The sequence below is a fragment of the Diceros bicornis genome, chromosome 2, assembly GCF_020826845.1.
Source record: "Diceros bicornis minor isolate mBicDic1 chromosome 2, mDicBic1.mat.cur, whole genome shotgun sequence".
NCBI lineage: Eukaryota > Metazoa > Chordata > Mammalia > Perissodactyla > Rhinocerotidae > Diceros > Diceros bicornis.
In genome coordinates, this window is record NC_080741.1 from 93962934 (window position 1) to 93981148 (window position 18215).

The 18215-nt window shown below is 43.4% G+C and overlaps 1 protein-coding gene across 16 annotated transcripts in view; it reads right to left on the reverse strand.

Moving 5' to 3' along the window:
• The window catches only part of LOC131420889 (ral guanine nucleotide dissociation stimulator-like), a 70084-nt gene that overhangs the window by 40121 nt on the left and 11748 nt on the right, over positions 1 to 18215 (reverse strand). For all 16 annotated transcript variants that reach the window (XR_009223715.1, XR_009223708.1, XR_009223707.1 and 13 more), the window contains one exon: positions 3723 to 3844. The gene's annotated coding sequence lies outside the window, so the exon portion shown is untranslated. The remainder of the gene's footprint in view (positions 1 to 3722; positions 3845 to 18215) is intronic.

Sequence of the window (18215 nt, forward strand, 5' to 3'; positions counted from 1 at the left end):
TTCTTCAGGTGTCCTCAAGGCAGAGGCTCTCCAGGGTCCCAGGGGTAAAGGAGCAGGACCTGTCGGCTTCGAGGGAGTGGGAGCAATCTCGGGAGCCTACCTTTCCCCCCATCTTGCTGTCCTGCACCAGGTGTCCTCTTCACTCCTGAGGCATCCAACCTCAACCAGGACAATGAATCTCCCCTCCCTCCAGATGAGGGCCCCGATGGTCCAACAAGAACTGGTCTTCTCCCTGGGCTCTGGACTTGGTGTCCAGTGCTCTAGCATCTTCTTCCTTATCCCCAGTTCTCATCCACCCAAGCCCCCAAGCCTCCTCAGTTCTAAAGGATCTCCAGGGGGTGGAAAGCATTTTCTCAGCATTGATGACAGTAGGTCATCGACGGAGAACCCAGTCCAACAGACATGTTGCAAGCACATGGAACGCTTGGAGTCACCTGCGGGATGCACTCCACTTTATATAGAAGGACCCTCACTGAGGTCTTCTCTCCTGTTCCCAATGCCTACACTAGGGGAGGATGGGCTCATCACAGTTCTCGGTGCCCACAGAGGTGGACTGCAGGACCCCAGTCCTGTGCTCCCCAGGCTGGGCCAGGGATGGGTCTGGAACAGCTAGAAACCTAGGAACCTTACACATTCCTCTGCCCATCTCTGCGCCCCTGGACACGTATCTAGGAGAACGGATGTTACTGCCCCGTGGGAGAGCTGCCTGCAACCTCTCTCCCTCCTGCCTCTTGTCACTTCCCCAGTGTCGGCTCTTTCTTGACTGCACCTCCGTGGTCCCCACATGAGAAGTCAGTGAGAGTGGGTGTGCCGGCGCACATGCGATGATGAGGGGAAAATGACCCCATATGGAGAGGGGTGGGCAGCAATCCCCTAGGATCTTAATGCCTCTCATTGCCAAAGGAAACCTGAGGGAAGGGATGGAGCCTTGGCCAAGGAAGCTGGAGCTCTCTATAGTCTTCGGGACCCTGACCACCTCCTGTGGTCTGGGCCAGTACCTGCCTCTTCCTGGGCCAGTTTCCCAACTGTACAGTGAGGGGTAAGATGTGCAACAGCACAAGCATGTGCTCGGCCAGGACAAGTCATCAGGCCCCATAGATACATTAAGTACGCTTTAAGTGTATTGAAGACATTAATATTGCTGTGCAATCATCACCACGATCCATCTTCAGAACTCTTCTCATCTTGCAAAACTGAAACTCTATACCCATTCATGAATAACCCCCCATTCCTCCCCCTCCCAGCCCCTGGCAAACACCATTCTACTTTCTGTCTCTCTGAATCTAGCGATTTCAGGAACCTCATAGAAGGGAAATCACACAAGGTTGTATTTTTGTGAATGGCTTATTTCATTTAGAGTAATATCATGAAGGTTCATCCACTGTGTGCTGTATCTTAGAATTTCCTTCCTTTTTTAAGTATGAATAATATGCCATTGTATGTATATTCCACATTTTGCTTATCCATACAACCCTGGACAGAAACCATAACTGGTCCCAAAAGCAAGCCCAAAATAAAATGGGGCCCCAGCCCGATTTTTATCAACTGTCCCCTGGAGACTCCTTTCTTAAGCCACGTCTCATATGATGTTTACTAAGGATCTAATCTTGGGCCGTGAGTTGTTTTTCAGAAACTCCGTTTTTGCTCCTTGAGCAAGTTTCAACTGGTTTGAGCCAATGAGACCACAAGATGGCTGGCAAGACTCAAACCACGAGTGCACAAGTGACTGGAGAATGACCTGGGGGACCAAGAACTCCCCTGTTGATGATGTTAAGGACACCGCCTTTTGAACGGGGGATGTGTGACAGAACATGAAAATCTTCTGCGCTTGCAGAAAATGCCTAGGACTGCCCCCAACCTTCCTGCACCTGCTGCTTTGCCCTTAAAAGCCCTTTTCAACAGCCCATCGGGGAGAAAGATTTAACCTTTGTCTCCTGTCTCCTTGCTGGCCAACCACGTAAAAAAGCTTTTTCCCTTCTACAAGAGTGGGTATCCCATGTTTGGCTTAAGGGGTGCATTGGGCAGCAAGCCCTTCCTTGGTTACAATACTTGGGTGGCTTCCATGTTTTAGCTGTTGTGAATAATGATGCTATGAACATGGGTGCTGAAATATGTCTTTGAGAACATGCTTTCAACTGTTTTGGGCGGGGGTATATGCCCACAAGTGGAATTGCTGGATCCTATATAATTATATTTTTAATTTCTTTTAGGAATTGTTGTACTGATTTTTACAGCAACTATATATTTTATATTCCTACCACAGTGCACAAGGGTTCCAACTTCTCCACATCTTGGCCAACACTGGTTCTACTCTTTTTCTTCTTTTTTTGATAGATGTCATCCTAATGAATGTGAGGTGGTCTCTCACTGTGTTTCTGCTTTGCATTTCCCTAATGATTACTGATGTTGGGCATCTTTTCATATGCTTATCGGTCACTTGCAGATCTTCTTTGAGGAAATGTCTATTCAAGTACTTTGTTCATTTCTGATTTGGGTTGTTTGTTTTTTATTGTTGAGTTTAGGAGTTCCCTATTTATTCTGGATGGTAAGCCCTTGTCAGATACATGGTTTGCAAATATGGTCTCCCACCCTGTGGCTTGTGCTTTTACTCTGTTGATAATGTCTTTTGAGGCACAAAACATTTTAATATTCATGAAGTCCAGCATGTGTATCTTCTTATTTTATTGCCTGCTCCTTGGGTGTCATATCCATGAAATCATTGCCAAATCCTATTTTGTCAAGTTTTGTCTTATGTTTTCTTCTAAGGCTATTATAGTCTTACATTTAGGTCTTTGATCCACTGGGAATTAAGCTTTGTATATGGTGTTAGATAAGGGTCCAAGTTGATTCTTTTGCATGTAGATATCCACTTTTTCCAGCACAAGTTGTTGAAAAGACTGTCTTTTCCCCATTGAATAATCTTCGCACCCTTGTCAAACATCATTTAGTCATATGGGTGAGGGTTGATTTCTGGGCTCTCAATTCTGTTTCCATTGGTCAACATGTCTGTCTTTATGCCATGACAATGTTGTTTCGATATTGTAGATTTGTAGTAAGTTTTCAATCAGGAAAGAATGAGTCCTCCAACTTAGTACCTCCTTTCAAGATTGTTTTGGGTATCTGGACTTACTTGAGATTCCATAAGAATTTTTGGATGGGTTTTTTTCTATTTCAGCACAAAATGTCCTTGAGATTTTGATAAGGACTGCACTGCACTTGTTGATCTCTCTGGATAAGGTTGACACCATCACAATAAGGAGTCTTCCAATCCATGGTGATGGGATGTCTTTCAGTTCTGGTAGCGCCGGGCGGTTGTTCAGGTTGACGAGTGCTCGAGGTAGTCATGCAGAAACCCACAATTCCTCCTCACTGTGCCTTCACCATTTCCTTAGAACCCATCGACAGTCAACAGAAGGCAAAATGCATGTAAAATGCACGTGGGAAGTTTTCAAGGACTGGGTGTGCATGGAGCACACATTTCTTCCACTCCTCTCCATTAGCAAGAACCACGGACTGAACTAGCAGACCCTAACACAAGGGGCCAGCAGACTCAACCAGCAGACCCCAACAAATGGGGACTGTGGACTAACCAAGGGCTAAGACTGATGCTCTCTTAGAGCATCTTGTCAGTCTAGACTGACCCATTGACCCTGGACTGGAAAGCCAGTTAGATCGGGAGCTCAACACAAAGACAGTGGATCTCAGATCCGAGAAGAACTTACCCACGGCCCTCGGAAACAGCGAAAAAGATGGAGAACTCAAAGGTTTTGCGGGTACCAATGCCTGTGTTTCTCATCTCCGAAGCCATCAGATGAGTCCTTTGAATCCCACTGCTGCCACCAAACTGTTACAAAACAAAATTTAACTGAGTAAATTTTAAACATCTTATTGGCTTTATTCAACAATTCATGAATCAGGCAGCATCCAGTCTAGCAGAGAGAAAGGAGCGCCAAGGAGGTGGACAACATGAAAGACTTTTATAGGCAGAAGGGAGCAGGAACAAGGAAGTTACACTAGACACAACAGCGGGTTGGTTACTGCAAGGTTACCTTCCTTTAGGGGATGGCAGGGCTCCATCAGGAAGATGACCTACCTGCTGCTCATCAGGCGATTCCCCACTGACTGGTTTAAGATTCCATTCCTGGGAGGGCCAAAAGTCTAATTAAGTCTCAGCTTGTTGACATGGGGCTTAGCCTAAGCGGCTCCATTTGGGCCTGGTGTCTTGTTTTAAACACATGACTTCTGCTGGTCCCTGCTTTCCCCAGTTACCCCCCGGCTGTCCCCTCACTGACCATTGTTGGTCACACACCCACTGCACCTGCCTCCAGTCCTTCCCCTTCAACACCGTAATCTTACACACAGCTCCTCCCGACAGTATCATGACGTCTGCCACCACACGTCCCCTATACCTTCCACACTGCCAGCCAGATGCTTCACAAACACCACCACCATTTATGTCCAATGGGCTGAGTGGGCTGCCCGTGCACTGGGAATCAGGAGTCGCAAGGTCTGTCACTTGGCCTCCAATCACCTATTGTACCCCAGCTGAAGTGCTTACCCTGCGGAGAGACTCAGTTGTAGCCAACTCCATCGAACAACATCATCTTTGCCCCAGGCTTTCTTCAAAATGCTCCACCCACTTTCTGCCCCAACTGCTCCTTGAGGGGTCATTTTGGGGTAGCCTTTGAGGCCACCTTGGTGATTTTGTGCCCAGGCACAAACATCCCTCGGCCCACAAACACTTTAACTATAACCCCTGAAATCATATAGCACAGGTAACCAGTCAATGGATGCAAATTACTGGTTTTACCTCCAAGACCGCTAATGAATATTTTACACCAGGAGCATCCACTTTTGGGTTTCACTGTGGGCTGATACGACAAGGCTCTCACCCAGTGAGCTTCTCTCTTCCCCAGCCCTCTAAGAGGCTTTCTCCAGGCTGTATTCTGCAATGCATCACTGTCTGCCTCAGCCTGCTTCCCTCAGGTCGCAGGAAAGTTCCCTTGAGTTTCCTGCCCTGACTGGCTACCACCAACCCATATAGACACTGTCAGTGCTATAGCACTGGGTGTTCAGTTCTACTAGGACTGACTGACTGGACTGGGCACAGGTGCGGTGGCCCTACCCACACAAAATCAGGAAACTGAGGCAACCAAGAAGTATCGACAACCTTAACCCAACATGGACAACAACTCCGTAAGACCTTATCCTAGCCCTTGTACAACAGTCTCATGAGTCTCTTGCCTAAATGGTTTTAGAAAACGGCCTGGCCCTAGAGTGTCTATACCAGCTAAGGAAGGAGGGGTTTATGCCTTTCCTGGAACCACTTGCTGAATGTACATCAACACACAAGTCCAAACCTACCACCACCAGATGGCCCAAGAGGTTAAAATATTGCATAATATTACCCAAATCTTGAACAGATACCCAAGGCCCCTGAGATCACTGACCTACTTTCATGGCTGGTCTCTCCAAGTTGGGGACAATGGAAACGGACTGGATTTTAGACTGTTGCTTGTACAATCATAGGACTTGTTTCTATAGCCCTCATGGGATGTTTACTCTCTTGGCTACAAGATGCCCTACCCCTAATAACTCCATTAATTACCCTTATTAAATATCCCAACCAACTTAAAATTAACTAAATTAAAATTAATCAATACCCTGATTAATTTAATAACTTTAAAATTTTTATCGAGGAAAATCTGCTTAACACAGAATACACCGTTGAGAGCATTTTAAAGTATACAGTTCAGTGGCTTTTAGTACAATGATTATGTCATGTGGCTATCCCCACTATCTAAATCCAGAACATTTTCAACACCCCCAAACAAACCCATACTCATTCGCACTATTTTCTCCTAACACAAGCCCATGGAAACAACTCATCTGTTTTCTCCCCCTATGGATTTGCCTATTCTGGACAGTGCATTCAAATGGCATCATGCTATCTGTGGCCTTTGTGGATGGCTTCAGTGAGCACACGTTTCAAGGTTCATCCATGGCTGAGCATGTAGCAGTACCTTATTCCTTTCTATGGCTCTATAATATCCTATATTATGAATAGGCCACATTTGGTTTATGCAGTGATAACTGGATAGAAATTTGGGTTTGTTTCACCTTTGGACCATTGTGAATAATGTTGCTTTGAATGTCCATGGACAAGTTTTTCTTTGAACATATGTTTCCAATGCTCTTTTGGACATACCTACCATGTGACTCTCCAGGTTAATGGTAATTCTAGGTTTAAGATTTTAAAAAATGCCAAGCTGTTTTCTGCAGTGGCTGCATCATTTTACTTTCCCACCAGTAATGTTATGTGGGTTTCCCTTTCTCCACATCTTTATCAACACTTGTTATTTTCCACTATGTTGAGTATAGCCTTCATTTTGAGTGTGAAATAGTATCACACTATGCTTTGAATTTGCATTTTCCTAATAATTTATGATACTGAGCATCTACCTAGTGCTTATTGGCCATCTGTGTATCTCCTGGAGACATGTCTATTCCAGTTGGTTACCCATTTTCATTGGCTTCTTTGTTTCTTATAATTGAGTTCTAAGAGATCTTTATATAATCTCAATATTAGAGCCTTCTCAGTTACATAACTTGCAAATAGAGGACACATCAGTACCCCACTTTTAACAATGGGTAGAATATCCAGACAGAAAATCAGGAAACAGCAGACATGAAAACATTAATGGACCTATCAGACATACACAGAACATTTTACTGAACAGCAACAAAATGCACTCTCTTCTCAAGGGCACACGGACTATTTTCCAGAACAGATCAAGTGTTAGGTCACAAAACAAGTCTTAACAAAATTAAGAAGACTGAAACCATACCGAGTAACTTTTCCAAATACAATGGCATGAAACTAGAAGTCAATAACAGAAGGAAAACTGGAATATTCATAATACATGGAAATTCAACAACAAACTCTTAAACAGCCACTAGATCAAAGAAGAAATCAAAAGGGACATTAGAAAATAGCTCCAGACATACAAAAAGAAAAAATAAAAACACCAAAACTTACAGGATGCAGCAAAAGTAGTACTAAGAGCCAAGTTTGTAGTGATAATCTTGTACATTATAAGAGAAGAAAGATGTCAAAGAAACAACCTGGCTTACAACGCACAGCATTAGACAAAGAAAAAATGAAACCCAAAGTTAGCAGAAGGATGGAAGTCACCAAGAAGAGAGGGAAAAAATGAAAGAGAGTATGAAAGATCAATAAAAGTAAGAGTTGATTTTTTGAAAAAAAATAAAATTGACAAACCCTTAGATAGAATATCGAGGAAAAAGAAGAGAGATGACTCAAATAAAGTAAATCAGAAATGAAAGAGGAGGCATTACAACTGATGCTTCAGAAAGAAAAAGATCAGAAGAGACTATTCTGAACTACTGTACACTCACAAATTGGGTAACCTAGACAAAATAGATAAAATCCTAGAAACAACCTATGAAGGCTAAATCATGGAGAAACAGAAATCTTGAACAGACCAGTAACAAACAAGCAGACTGAATCAGTAATCAAACAGCTCCCAACGAGAGGAGTGTAAAGTGAATGCCTGACTTCACCACAGACCCCTGAGCCAGCCTGCCCCAGCCCCAGGCTGACTCCTGTGGACCTAGCTGGCTCCCTGCAGGCTTCTGCAAATCCAGGCCCCTGGCTCACCCTGGAGCATGCCAGCTCTGGTGGCCCCAAGCAGCATCCCTGACACCAGGCTCCCACCAGGCTCCTGGGAACCCAGGCCCCCATCTCAGCCTAGGGGCTGCCATCTTCAGCAGCCCAAGGTGGTTCCTGTGACCTCAAGTGGTGTCCTTGGCACCAGGCTCCTGGTGGGCTCTGGTGAATCCAGACCCTGGCTCACCCAAGTTCCTGCCACTACAGGCAGGCACAGGCAGCACCCACAGCCAGAGGCAGCTTCTGCAACAGGACACGCAGTGGGCTCCCACAAACCCAGGACCCCAGGTCACTGCAGCACTTACTGGCTCCAGCAACCCCAGGTAGATTCCATGGCATCAGGCTCCCTCGGGGCTGCTGGGAACTCAGGCCCATGGCTCACCACACCACCTGCCAGTTCCAGCAGCTGTAGACAGCTCTCATGGAACCAGGCTCCTGGCAGGCTCCCACAAAACCAGGCCCCCCCGCTCACCCAGGTGCTTGCTGACTCAGGCAGCCCTAGGCAGCTCCCATGGCACCAGGCACCAGCAGGCTCCCATGAACCCAGGCTTCCATCTTGACCCAGCACCTGCTGGCTCCTGCAGCCTCAGGCAGCTCCTGTGGCCCCAGGCCCCCAGCAGGCTCCCAGGAATCCAGACTTCTGGCCTACCCCAGCACAAGCTGTCTCTCATGGCGCCAGGCTCCTGGCAGGCTCCCGTGAACCAAGGCTCTTAGCTCATCCCAGCACTGGCGAACTCTCATGGCCCTGGATGACTCCTGTGGCTGCAGGCTCTCAATCAGGACCTGCCAAACCAGGCGCCAGTGGAGCTACTCATGAACTCAGGGTCCCAGCTGTGCCCAGGGCCAGACACAATACCGTGGACCCAAGCTCTCCACTCACCCCAGTACCAGGCTGCCCAAGGACTCCAGCAGCAAGCCTGCCCTGGGACACCACCAGATGGCCTACCCAGGACCCCTAGATGGGCTGACTGTGAAGGCTTTGGTTTGCTAAAGCCAGTCTGTAAAGAGTGGAAGAGGTGCCTACTTCTTCAAATTTGCAGACACCAATGGAGGCCACAAGGATCATGAATACTCAAAGACCCATGACACCACCAAAGAAAAAGAATAAAACTCCAATGACTGACCAAGAAATGGAGATATAGGAACTATGTGACAAAGACTTCAGAACAACCCTCTTTGAGAAATTCATAAAACTATAAGGAAACACAGATAGACTACTAAATGAAATAAGGAAACAGTGCATGAGCAAGTGAGAAGTTCAACATAGAAACAGAAATCTTTAAGGAAAAACAAACAGAAATTCTAGAGTTGAAGAACACAATGACTGAACTGAAAAATTCAATAGCAAGCTTCGAAATCAGATTCAACCATGTACAAGAAATAATTAGTGAACTAGAAGATGTGTCATTTGAAATCATCCAGTCAAAGAAGCAAAAAGTAAAAAAGGAATTGATGGGAACGGGGAAAGGCAGTGTGAATTACGGGATACCGTGAAAAGAAACAGATAAACATTATTAAAGTACCAGAGGAGAAGACAGGGAGAAAGGAAAAGAAAGTTTACTTAAAAAAATAGCAGCTGGGCCGGCCCCAGGGCTTAGCTGTTAAATGCGTGTGCTCTGCTACCGGCGGCCCAGGTTCGGATCCCGGGTGCGCATCGACACACCGTTTGTCCAGTCATGCTGAGGCCGCGTCCCATATACAGCAACTAGAAGGATGTGCAACTATGACATGCAACTATCTACTGGGGCATTGGGGAAAAAAAGGAGGAGGATTGGCAATAGATGTTAGCTCAGAGCCAGTCTTCCTCAGCAAAAAAAGAGTAGGATTAGCCCGGATGTTAGCTCAGGGCTGATCTTCCTCACAAAAAAAAAAAAAAAAAAGATCTAAAAAAAAAAAAAAATAGCAGCTGACATCTTCCCAAATCTGGGGAGAGATTTAGACATCCAAGGTCCTGAAGTCGATCTGTCACCCTAAAATTTCAAACTAAAACTTTCTTCTCCAAGACACATTATAACAAAACTATCTAAACTCAAAAAAAGGGTCAAACAACATGATCAAGTTCAACATGATGCAAATCAATGAATGTGACACACCGCATTAATAGAATGAAAGATAAAAATCATAAAATAATCTCAGTCGATGCAGAAAAAGCAGTTTGACAAAATTCAACACCCCTTCATGATAAAAACTCTCAATCAAGGGTTACAGAAGGAACATAATAAAAGGTTTACATGACAAACCCACAGCTAACATCATATTGAACAGTGAAAGCTTGAAAGCTTTCTTGCTAAGACAAAGAACAAGACAAGGGTGCCCAGTCTCAATACCACTCTTCAACATACTCCTACAAGTCTTAACCAGAGACATTTGGCCAGAGAAAGAAATATAATGCATCCAAATTGGAAAGGGAGAAACAAAGTGGTCTCTGTTTGCAGATGATATGATTTTATATAGAGAAATACCTAAGGACTCTCCCCCAAACTGTTAGGACTAATAAACAAATTCACTCAAGCTGCAGGAGACAAAATCAACATATAGAAATCTGTTGCCTTTCTGTACACTAACAATGAACTATTTAAAAAAGATATAAAGAAAAAAATCCTATTTACAATAGCATCAAAAACAGTAAAATACTCATAAATAAATTTAACCAAGAAGGTGAAAGGTCTACACACTGATAACTATAAGATATTGATGAAAGAAACCAAAGACACAAAGAAATGAAAAGATATCTTATGTTCGTGGATCAGAAGAATTAATACTGTTAAAATGTCCATGCTACCCAATGCCATCTCAAGATTCAATTCAATTCCTATTAAAATTCCCATGGCATTTTTCACAGAAATAGGACAAACAATGCTAACATTCATAGGATCCACAAAAGACCTCAAATAACCAATGCAACGCTGAGAAAGAAAAAGCTGAAGGCATCACAATTCCATTTCAAACTTTATTACAAATCTATAGTAATAAAAACGGTATGATACAGGTATAAAAACAGACACATAGACCAATAGAACAGAATCAAGGGCCCAGAAATAAAACCACACACATACAGTTTGCTAACAATTGACGAGTCAGCTAAGAAGACTTCATGGGGAATGGATAGTTTCTACAATAAATGGTGTTGGGAAAACTGGATAACCACATGCAGACAAATGAAATTGGATCCCTATTTTACACCACTCTAAAAATGATACCAAATTGAATAAAAGACTTAAATGTAAGACAGCAAATATGAAACAACTAGAAGAAAATATAGAGAAAAAACCCCATGAAACCGGTCTTGACAATGATTTTTTTGGATGTAACATCAAAAGTGCAAGCAACAAATGCAAAACTTAACAAGTGGGATGACATCAATCTAAAAAGCTTCTGCACAGCAAAAGAAACAATCGGCAAACTAAAGGGGTTAATATCCACAATATATAAGAAACTCTTACAACTCATAAGCAAAGAGACCAACGAAACAATGTGAAAATGGTCAAAGACCTGAATAGATACTTTCCAAAGAAGACATAAAACTGGTCAACAGGTACATGAGAAGATGCTCGTAATCACTCATCATCAGGGAAATGAAATCAAAACTACAATGAGATATCACCTCACACCTGCTAGAATAGTTATTCTCAAAGAGACAACACAAAACAAGTGTTGGCGAGGCTGTGTAGAAAAGAGAACCCTGTGCACTTTTGGTATGAATGTAAATTGCTACAGTCACTATGGAAAAAATATGGAATTTTCTCAAAAAAATAAAAACAGAAATACTACATAAATGAGCAATTCCACTTCTGGTAGTATATCCAAAGGAACTGAAATCACTATTCTGAAGAGATATCTGCACCCCCATGTTCATTTCAGCATTATTCACAAACTGAGGACATAGAAACAATCCATGTGTCCATCAATGGATAAACAGATAAAGAAAATGTGAGATATATCTATATATACATGAAATATATAATGGAACATTATTTAGCCATGCGAGAGAATGAAATCCTGCATTTTGCGACAACATAGATGGACCTTGAGGCATTATGCTAAGCAATATAAGTCAGACAGAGAGAGATAAATACTATATGTTCTCACACATATGTGAAATCTAAAAAAGCCCAACTCAAAGGAATAGAGACTCGGGGCCGCCCAGTGGCGCAGCGGTTAACTGCACGCGCTCTGCTGCGGCAGCCTGGGGTTTGCAGGTTCGGATCCCGGGCATGCACCGACGCACCGCTTGTTAAGGCATGCTGTGGCGGCGTCCCATATAAAGTAGAGGAAGATGGGCACGGATGTTAGCCCAGGGCCAGTCTTCCTCAAGAAAAAAGGGGAGGATTGGCATCGGATGTTAGCTCAGGGCTAGTCCTCCTCACAAAAAAAAAACAAAAAAAAGGAATAGAGACTAGAATGGTGTTTGCCAGGGCCTCGCGGGTGGGGAAAATGGGGAGATGTGAGTCAAAGTGCGCAAATTTCTAACTGTGAAATGAATAAGTTCTGGGGATCTAATGTATAGCATGATGACCATAATTAACAAGACTATATTATATACTCAAGAGTTCTTAAGAGAGTAGATCTTAAAAGTAATGACTAGACGGGGGCCAGCCCCGTCGCCTGGCGGGTAAGTGCGTGTGCTCCGCTACTGGCAACCCGGGTTCTGATCCCAGGCGCGCACCGACGCACCACTAGTCTGGCCATGCTGAGGCGGCGTCCCACATACAGCAACTAGAGGGATGTGCAACTATGATGTACAACTATCTACTGGGGCTTTGGGGAGAAAAGGGGAAAAAAAAAACCAAAAAAAAAAAAAAAGTGATGACTAGAAGAAAGAAGTTAATTATGGGAGGGAATGGAGGTGCTAACTCACCATACTGTGGTAATCCTTTCACAAATCATCATCTTGAACATGAAAAAACTTACATATGTTATATGTCACTAATATTTCAAGAAATCTAAAAAAAAATCTCTCAACAAAGTACAACCCAGGACCAGATGACTGCACTGGTGAATTCTACCAAACATATAAAGAAGTATTAAAAACAAGCCTTCTTACGCTCTGTCAAATGTTGAAAAAGAGGGAACACTTCCAAACTCATTTTACGATGCCAGCATTACCCTGATACCAACACTAGACAAGGACACTAAAAGAAAATAAAATTACAGACCATTACACCCGATGAATATAGATGCAAAAATCCTCAACAAAGTACTAGCAAACTGAATGGAACAGCGTATTAAAAGAATTATACACTACGACCAAGTGAAATTTATTCCTGGTATACAACGGGAGTTCAACATACAAAAATTGATCAGTGTAATATGCCACATCAATAAAATGAAGGGGAAAAAAACATGACCATCTCAATGGATGCAGAAAAACCATTTGACATAATTCAACACCCTTTCATGATAAAACACTCAACAAACTAGAATAGGAGGAAAGTGCCTCACCATAATAAAAGCCATATATGAAAAACACACAGCAAACATAATACTCAATGACGGAAGGCTGAAAGCTTTTCCTCTAAGATCAGGAACAAGGCAAGGATGCCCACTTTCACCATTTCTATTCAACACAGTACTGAAAGTTCAAGCCAGAACCATGAGGCAATAAAAATAAATAAATAAAAGGCTTCCAAATTGGAAAGAAAAAAGTAAAATGGTCTCTGTTGGAAGACGATATCATCTCATATGTAGAAAACACGAAAGACTCCACAAAAAAGCCGTTTGACCTAACATGAATTCAGGAAAGTAGCAGGATACAAAGTCAACACAAAAATCCGTTGCATTTCTATACACGAACCATGAGCTCTCTGAAAAGGAAATTACAAAAACAATTCATTTATAATAGTATCAGAAAGAATAACATGCTTAGGAATTAACTTAACCAAGGAGGTGAAAGGCTTGCACCATAGAAACTACAAAACATTTCAGAAAGAAATTAAAGAAGACATACATAAATGGACACATATCCCATGTTCATGGATTGGAAGGCTTACTATTGGTAAAGTGTCAATATTACCCAAAGCAATCTACAGATTCAATGTAATCCCTATCCAAATCCTAATGATGTTTTTTGCAGAAATAGAAAAACCCATCCTAAAATTCACATGGAATCTCAAGGGACTCATAATAGCCAAAACAATCCTGAAAAAGAACAAAACTGGAGGACTCACACTTCCTGATTTCAAAACTTACTACAAAGCTACAGTAATCAACAGTATGGTATTGGCATAAAGACAGACATAGAGACCAATGGCATAGAATAGAGAGCCGAGAAACAAAGCCTCACATATACGGTCAAGTGATTTTTCACAAGGGTGTCAAGACCACGCAACAGAGAAAGGTTTCTTTTCAACAAATGGTGCTGGGAAAACTGGATATCCGCATGCAAAAGCTTGAAGCTGGACCCCATCCAACACCATATACAAAAATTAACTGAAAATGGATGAAGGACATAAATGTAAGACCTCAAACACGAAAACTCTTAGAAGAAGACATAGGACAAAATCTTCACGACACCGGACTTGGCAATGATTTCTTGCATATGACACCAAAGGCACAGGTAACGAAAGAAAAACAATGGACAAATTGGACTCCATGAAAATTTTATAAGTTGGTACATCAAGAGGCACTGTCCACAGAGTAAAAAGGCAACCCAAGAGAGGGAGAAAATATTTGCAAATCATGTTTCTGACAAGAGACTGATATCCAGAATATACAGAGAAGTCCTAAAACTAAACAACTGAAAAACAAGCCAATTCAAATATGGGCAAAGGACTTGAAGAGACATTTCTCCAAAGAAGACTTACAAATGGCATATAAGCACATGAAAAGATGCTCAACACCACTAATTATTAGGGAAATGAAAATCAAAACCACAATGAGACACCACCTCACACCCACTAAGATGAGTGCTATGGAAAAGACAGAAAACAACAAGTGTTGGCCAGGGTGCGGCAAAATTGGAACCCTGGTACACTGTTGACAGGAACGTAAAATGGTGCAGCCGCTATGGAAAACAATATGGATGTTCCTCAAAAAATTGAACATAGAATTATCACGTGATCCAGCAATTCCACTTCTGGAGATACATCCAAAAGATCTGAAAGCACAGCCTTGAAGAGATATTTGTACATCCATGTTCATAGCAGTATTGTTCACAATAGAAAACGTGGAAGCAACCCAAGTGTCCACTGACGCATGAATGGATACACAAAATGTAGTATATCCACACAATGGAATATTATTCAGCCTTAAAAAGGAAGCAAATTCTGCAATATCCCACACATGGATTAACCTTGGGGACATTATGCTAACAGAAATAAGCCAGTCACAAAAAGACAAATACTGTATGATTCCACTTACACGAGGAACTGAGAGTAGTCAAAATCATAAGAGATGCAAAGTGGAATGGTGGCTGCCAAGGGCTGGGGGGAGGGGAGAAGGGAGAGTTATTGTTTAATAGGTATAGAGTTTCAGATTTATAAGAGTTATGGGGATGAATGGTGGTGATGACTGTACAATAGCGTAAATGTATTTAACGCCACTGAAGTGTACACTTAAAAATGGTTAAGATGGCACACTTTTTTGTTATGTATATTTTAACTCAATATACAAAAAGGGGAAAAAAAAAAGAAATGAGCTATTAAGCCACAAAAAGACATAGTGGACCCTTAAATACATATTGATAAGTGAAAGAAGCCAACCTGAAAAGGCTATATACTCTGTTCCATAGTTTTCATGTATTCCAATTACACGACATTCTAGAAAAGGCAAAAGTATGGAAACACTATAAAGATCAGTGTTGCCAGGAGTTGGGAGGCAAGGGACGAAGAGGTAGAGCACAGGGACTTTTAGGGCAATCCAACACTTCTGTAGGATACTGTCGTGGTGGACACATGAGATTATGCATTTGTCAAAATCCAAGTACATGACAGCGAGACAGCGAACCTTAACGTAAACTACGGACTTGGTTATGAACACTGTAGCAGCATCAGCTCCTCACTTGTGAGCAAGGAACCGCACTAACACAGGTGGTCATGCAAGATGTTAACAGTAGGGGAAACTGCGGGGGAGGAGGGAGAAATGCTCTGCACTATCTGCTGAATTTCTCTGTCCATCTAAAACTTTCCTAAAAAACAATCTATTAATTAAAAATTAATCAATGGAAAGTAGGGAGTGGGTAGAAATAGGGATGAAACAAGAATATCCGAATATTGACAAATGTTGAAGCTGGGTAATAGGGACATGGGGGGCTATCACACTTTTCTGTTTAATTTGTGAATGTTCAAGGTTTTCCACAATAAAACATTTTTAAAGCTCCAGATTAAATCTAGATTATATATACAAGGAATCAAAGAATGTGAAGAAAGCAGATATTTTTGAAGCAAGTATTCAAGGGGCACACTGAGGGAACGTGCAATCACACTGGATAGAGAGTGAACGTCCTGGTTCCACCAGGAAGGTTTGGAGCTCAGTGAGCAAGGCAGGCGACAGCACAGTCAGGGAAGTGACTGATAATGAACACGGAAAATGTTCGCCCTCACTGGTCACAGAAATGCCAACGATGGGCCCTGACAGAACTGCCCCAGGATTTACAACGTCGAGACACCCAGAGTTAGAGCGGGCTCAGGGACAGAGCATCACATCCTGTGAGAATGCCAATCAGCACCGGCTTTCTGGAGGGCAAACCCCCCGAACGCTGGAACCCGCAGGCCACTGGCCCAGCTGCTCTGTTGTACGGACTCTGTCCAAAAACAAAGTGATTGGGTAAAGATGATGGACTGAATAAACATATGTAGAGCCCCTTTGATATAAAATCCCTAAAAAATGACCCAAACATTCCTTCATTGATGAACAAATTCATAATAGCCCTGGGAACCATCAAGAGAGCCGACATTTTGAGGAAGACATCAAAGAGAGACAACAGCTGGTGACCGGGGACCCCAGTGGGGGGCTCCGGGTGGGCCATGGAGACCCAGCCAGGGTGCCCTCTCTTCCCCCCCCTCTTCCCCCTGCCGCTCACCTAACACCTCCTGCATCGCCCCTCCACTCTCAGCCACTGCCCACCTCACGCTCCAGGAATACAGGAGCAGAGGCGCAGGGCGCCCTTTCCACCAGCACAGCTGTCCTCTTGCTCTCTGCGCCTCCCCAGGCGGCGGAGCCCAGCCCTGCACCTCCTCAGGGCCCAGCACGCTCCTCCTGGGCCCTCAGCCTCCTCCTCTCTATCCGGTCCTCCCTGCAGCACCTGCTAGCTCATTCCACCTTACAAACAAACTCTCCCTTGGACCCATGCTCCCTTTTGGCTACTGTCCACTTGCCCGACTCCCCTTCATGGCGAAACCTCTTAAGTAAAGTGCCTCATCCCTACTGCCCTCCCATGGCTCCCCTTCCCCCACTCCAGACCCAGCTTCATTCCCACCCTCTCAAGGAGACTGAGGTCACCAGTGATCCCACGTGGCCGAGTCCAGCCATCTTCTCTCCATTCTGATCGGAGCTGTATCCCACCCAGCTGAGCACCCCTCCTTTCTGCAATACCCTTTTCCCCTCGTGGCTTCTGCAACCTCATGCTCCACCATTTCAGTCCCCTTTCCTGGACCCTCTTCAGCTACACCTCTGCAAACACTGCCTGCTCCTAGGCTGGGCCCGGGGCCCTTCCACAGCTGCAGTGTCTCCAGGAAACCTCATTCAATTCCACGTTTTTAAACATCTCTGACCTTATCCTCACTCTGAAGACACACCGATGCAACTTTAAGAGCTTAGGTGCTAGCTCCCCAGCATCGGCACCTAAGAAGTATCTCAGACTCGATTCCTCTCAAAATTTCACTGTCATATGAGTTCCAAAATAGCATCAAATATTTCCAAAACGGAGGAAAAATTTGCATACAATAAATAGTGGTGAACAAAGTAACCGATAAAACATATACTTACATCCAATCATGGTTGCTTGATGGGGAAAATAAGAACACAGAACTGAGATCAGACAGTCTCAAGCTGGGGAGTGGAAGGTGAGGAGCTGAGTGTAGAACACAGGAACTGATCAACTCTAAGCATTTCCAGAAAGAAAGGCAGAAACTGTTGTTCCTAAAAGCTGAAAGACACCCACTAGAAGAATAGAAAAATCATGAGAAAGCCTAACAAATTAAAAATTAAATTAAATGGTAGACTCAACTTCCAATTTATCAATAATCACAATTGTGAATGGATGAAATTGCTCTATAAAAAGACGAAGGCTCTCAAGTTGAAATATAGTCATAAAATAAAGGGATATAATATGGTTGAAAATGAGGAGATAAAGAAATAAGACTTTAAACAAACAAAAAGGGGTTTTCTGTGTTGATAACTGTCAGGAACACTTATGCACCTAACAATATGGTCTTGAAACATAAAGCAAAACTGGACAAACAAAAAGACACAGGCACCTCCAGAATCACAGGGAAATCTACCTTACCTCTCTTAGAAATCCACAGGTCATGGGGCGGCCCCATGGCTTAGCAGTTAAGTGCGCACGCTCCGCTGCTGGCAGCCCAGG